This window comes from Pseudophryne corroboree, chromosome 4, assembly GCF_028390025.1.
Source record: "Pseudophryne corroboree isolate aPseCor3 chromosome 4, aPseCor3.hap2, whole genome shotgun sequence".
NCBI lineage: Eukaryota > Metazoa > Chordata > Amphibia > Anura > Myobatrachidae > Pseudophryne > Pseudophryne corroboree.
In genome coordinates, this window is record NC_086447.1 from 18927430 (window position 1) to 18932429 (window position 5000).

General features: G+C 35.5%; 6 non-coding genes across 6 annotated transcripts; all 6 read right to left on the minus strand.

Annotated features, from left to right (window-relative positions):
* Positions 1-72: 72 nt before the first annotated feature.
* On the minus strand, positions 73-154 carry TRNAS-AGA (transfer RNA serine (anticodon AGA)). Its single transcript has one exon. It is a non-coding gene; the product is annotated as a tRNA-Ser (tRNA).
* A 239-nt stretch (positions 155-393) lies between these two features.
* Positions 394-483, minus strand: TRNAY-GUA (transfer RNA tyrosine (anticodon GUA)). Its single transcript is given in 2 exon segments — positions 394-429; positions 447-483. It is a non-coding gene; the product is annotated as a tRNA-Tyr (tRNA).
* A 943-nt stretch (positions 484-1426) lies between these two features.
* On the minus strand, positions 1427-1508 carry TRNAS-AGA (transfer RNA serine (anticodon AGA)). The gene has a single exon. It is a non-coding gene; the product is annotated as a tRNA-Ser (tRNA).
* A 1273-nt stretch (positions 1509-2781) lies between these two features.
* TRNAS-AGA (transfer RNA serine (anticodon AGA)) lies at positions 2782-2863 on the minus strand. The gene has a single exon. It is a non-coding gene; the product is annotated as a tRNA-Ser (tRNA).
* A 1231-nt stretch (positions 2864-4094) lies between these two features.
* On the minus strand, positions 4095-4176 carry TRNAS-AGA (transfer RNA serine (anticodon AGA)). The gene has a single exon. It is a non-coding gene; the product is annotated as a tRNA-Ser (tRNA).
* A 238-nt stretch (positions 4177-4414) lies between these two features.
* Positions 4415-4505, minus strand: TRNAY-GUA (transfer RNA tyrosine (anticodon GUA)). The gene is given in 2 exon segments: positions 4415-4451; positions 4469-4505. It is a non-coding gene; the product is annotated as a tRNA-Tyr (tRNA).
* Between the last annotated feature and the right edge of the window lie 495 nt (positions 4506-5000).

Consider the following 5000-nt stretch of genomic DNA (forward strand, 5'->3'; position numbering starts at 1 on the left):
CCTGACTCACCCTGAGCAACACTGGTTTCAAGCTTTTAGTAAATTTTCTGAAAAATAAAACAATCATGCGGTCGTAGTCGGTAGGATTTGAACATGCATGGGGAGACCCCAATGGATTTCTAGTCCATCACCTTAACCACTCGGCCACGACTACCTCTCACTCAATGTGATGTTTTCACAAAAGTTTCTCTATGGGTTGAGCTACTTCATTTCAGGCTGTGAGGATGACTGAATTAATATTGTATCAGAGATGATTTCCATGGGAAGTTAATCCTGACCACAGTGACCTGCGTTAATACTTTTTAAAATATAACTTGGAGAATGCTTTATACTTGGTATAGTTTTGGGTTTGTAAAATGTCAGTACTGACATCTCAGTTTATCAAAAATGTCATCCTTCGAGCCGGAATTGAACCAGCGACCTAAGGATTTCTGTACCAATCTCCTCTACAGTCCTCCGCTCTACCAGCTGAGCTATCGAAGGATTCCATGATCATACGGCTGTGATATTACGTGCTATTAAAATGATTGAGTGTTAATTTTAAACATTATCAACTTTCCAAGCAAAATGAAAAATGATTTGACTACACAAAAGAGATTCAACTACATATTCCTGTGTTGCTTTATCACACAAATTGTCATGTTTAATCATTTGGAAAATATCACTAATAGTTTGACTTATATTTGTGCAATTAATATCAACTGGCTACAGAGCTAGTTTGGAAAGCACTTTCAATAGATTTTTTAGTGTAGCCAAACTTACATCAAGATTAGAGATGCTTGAGCCTATCAAACCTTCTACACTCTTTTAAATTTTGCTTGTTTTGTAAACTAATCAAATGTTCCAGGAATGAAGGGGATATTTCATTGTTTGTTCTGATTTGACAATTCATTTTGGACAATGAGCGGCCCTTTTGAGCTAGTGAAGATAATTGTGCTACATGAGAGTATGCACAGACAATGATTTTTATTTTTTGCATTAAAGCACAATTTTTAATAATTGTGCTTTTTCTTTTTTTGCATAAAGCACAATTTTTAATAAAGGAGAGGTTAATGATATAATAATTAGCACTGAAAGTCATCTGACACGATTTGAAAGTAAAATGTTGTGCATTGAAAGTAACCAAAGCTGTTTTTACTTTGAGTGGACATCATTTTCTTTCAAATGAATTTGATATTTTGCTAAATGTACAAAACTTTCTTACAGATTTGACATTGAAAATGCATTTGTAATTAATAAATGCTACTTAGTATGGCTGCTGAGATTCCTGGGCTCAGTCTCAAGTAGAGGAGGAGAATGACGGATAGAGAAAGAGAGAACAGGCAGGCATCCTAAAGATTTTGATGTGCCAGTTCCTGACTCACCCTGAGCAACACTGGTTTCAAGCTTTTAGTAAATTTTCTGAAAAATAAAACAATCACGCGGTCGTAGTCGGCAGGATTTGAACCTGCGCGGGGAGACCCCAATAGATTTCTAGTCCATCGCCTTAACCACTCGGCCACGACTACCTCTCATTCAAGGTTATGTTTTCACAAAAGTTTCTCTATGGGTTGAGCTACTTCATTTCAGGCTGTGAGGAAGACTGAAGTAATATTGTATCAGAGATGATTTCCATGGGAAGTTAATCCTGACCACAGTGACCTGCGTTAATGATTTTTAAAATATAACTTGGAGAATGCTTTATACTTGGTATAGTTTTGGGTTTGTAAAATGTCAGTACTGACATCTAAGTTTATCAAAAGCGTCATCCTTTGAGCCGGAATTGAAGCAGCAACCTAAGGATTTCTGTACCAATCTCCTCTACAGTACTCCGCTCTACCAGCTGAGCTATCGAAGTATTCCATGATCATACAGCTGTGATATTACGTGCTATTAAAATGATTGAGTGTTAATTTTAAACATTATCAACTTTCCAAGCAAAATGAAAAATGATTTGACTACTCAAAAGAGATTCAACCACTTATTCCTGTGTTGCTTTATCACACAAATTGTCATGTTTAATCATTTGGAAAATATCACTAATAGTTTGACTTATATTTGTGCAATTACTATCAACTGGCTACAGAGCTAGTTTGGAAAGCACTTTCAATAGATTTTTTAGTGTAGCCAAACTTACATCAAGATTAGAGATGCTTGAGCCTATCAAACCTTCTACACTCTTTTAAATTTTGCTTGTTTTGTAAACTAATCAAATGTTCCAGGAATGATGGGGATATTCCATTGTTTGTTCTGATTTGACAATTCATTTTGGACAATGAGCGGCCCTTTTGAGCTAGTGAAGATAATTGTGCTACATGAGAGTATGCACAGACAATTATTTTTCTTTTTTTGCATTAAAGCACAATTTTTAATAATTGTGCTTTTTCTTTTTTTGCATAAAGCACAATTTTTAATAAAGTAGAGGTTAATGATATAATAATTAGCACTGAAAGTCATCTGACACGATTTGAAAGTAAAATGTTGTGCATTGAAAGTAACCAAAGCTCTTTTTACTTTGAGTGGACATCATTTTCTTTCAAATGAATTTGATATTTTGCTAAATGTACAAAACTTTCTTACAAATTTGACATTCAAAATGCATTTGTAATTAATAAATGCTACTTAGAATGGCTGCTGAGATTCCTGGGCTCAGTCTCAAGTAGAGGAGGAGAATGACGGATAGAGAAAGAGAGAACAGGCAGGCATCCTAAAGATTTTGATGTGCCAGTTCCTGACTCACCCTGAGCAACACTGGTTTCAAGCTTTTAGTAAATTTTCTGAAAAATAAAACAACCATGTGGTCGTAGTTGGCAGGATTTGAACCTGCACGGGGAGACCCCAATGGATTTCTAGTCCATCGCCTTAACCACTCGGCCATGACTACCTCTCATTCAATGTGATGTTTTCACAAAAGTTTCTCTATGGGTTGCGCTACTTCATTTCAGGCTGTGAGGATGACTGAAGTAATATTGTATCAGAGATGATTTCCATGGGAAGTTAATCCTGACCACAGTGACCTGCGTTAATGATTTTTAAAATATAACTTGGAGAATGCTTTATACTTGGTATAGTTTTGGGTTTGTAAAATGTCAGTACTGACATCTAAGTTTATCAAAAGCGTCATCCGTTGAGCCGGAATTGAACCAGCGACCTAAGGATTTCTGTACCAATCTCCTCTACAGTCTTCCGCTCTACAAGCTGAGCTAACGAAGGATTCCATGATCACACAGCTGTGATATTACGTGCTATTAAAATGATTGAGTGTTAATTTTAAACATTATCAACTTTCCAAGCAAAATGAAAAATGATTTGACTACACAAAAGAGATTCAACTACTTATTCCTGTGTTGCTTTATCACACAAATTGTAATGTTTAATCATTTGGAAAATATCACTAATAGTTTGACTTATATTTGTGCAATTACTATCAACTGGCTACAGAGCTAGTTTGGAAAGCACTTTCCATAGATTTTTTAGTGTAGCCAAACTTACATCAAGATTAGAGATGCTTGAGCCTATCAAACCTTCTACACTCTTTTAAATTTTGCTTGTTTTGTAAACTAATCAAGTGTTCCAGGAATGATGGGGATATTCCATTGTTTGTTCTGATTTGACAATTCATTTTGGACAATGAGCGGCCCTTTTGAGCTAGTGAAGATAATTGTGCTACATGAGAGTATGCACAGACAATTATTTTTCTTTTTTTGCATTAAAGCACAATTTTTAATAAAGGAGAGATTAATGATATAATAATTAGCACTGAAAGTCATCTGACACGATTTGAAAGTAAAATGTTGTGCATTGAAAGTAACCAAAGCTCTTTTTACTTTGAGTGGACATCATTTTCTTTCAAATGAATTTGATATTTTGCTAAATGTACAAAACTTTCTTACAAATTTGACATTCAAAATGCATTTGTAATTAATAAATGCTACTTAGTATGGCTGCTGAGATTCCTGGGCTCAGTCTCAAGTAGAGGAGGAGAATGACGGATAGAGAAAGAGAGAACAGGCAGGCATCCTAAAGATTTTGATGTGCCAGTTCCTGACTCACCCTGAGCAACACTGGTTTCAAGCTTTTAGTAAATTTTCTGAAAAATAAAACAACCATGCGGTCGTAGTCTGCAGGATTTGAACCTGCGCGGAGAGACCCTAATGGATTTCTAGTCCATCACCTTAACCACTCGGCCACGACTACCTCTCACTCAATGTGATGTTTTCACAAAAGTTTCTCTATGGGTTGAGCTACTTCATTTCAGGCTGTGAGGAAGACTGAAGTAATATTGTATCAGAGATGATTTCCATGGGAAGTTAATCCTGACCACAGTGACCTGCGTTAATGATTTTTAAAATATAACTTGGAGAATGCTTTATACTTGGTATAGTTTTGGGTTTGTAAAATGTCAGTACTGACATCTAAGTTTATCAAAAATGTCACCGTTTGAGCCGGAATTGAACCAGCGACCTAAGGATTTCTGTACCAATCTCCTCTACAGTCCTCCGCTCTACCAGCTGAGCTATCGAAGGATTCCATGATCATACAGCTGTGATATTATGTGCTATTAAAATGATTGAGTGTTAATTTTAAACATTATCAACTTTCCAAGCAAAATGAAAAATGATTTGACAACACAAAAGAGATTCAACTACTTATTCCTGTGTTGCTTTATCACACAAATTGTCATGTTTAATCATTTGGAAAATATCACTAATAGTTTGACTTATATTTGTGAAATTACTATCAACTGGCTACAGAGCTAGTTTGGAAAGCACTTTCAATAGATTTTTTAGTGTAGCCAAACTTACATCAAGATTAGAGATGCTTGAGCCTATCAAATCTTCTACACTCTTTTAAATTTTGATTGTTTTGTAAACTAATCAAGTGTTCCAGGAATGATGGGGATATTCCATTGTTTGTTCTGATTTGACAATTCATGTTGGACAATGAGCGGCCCTTTTGAGCTAGTGAAGATAATTGTGCTACATGAGAGTATGCACAGACAATTATTTTTATTTTTTTGC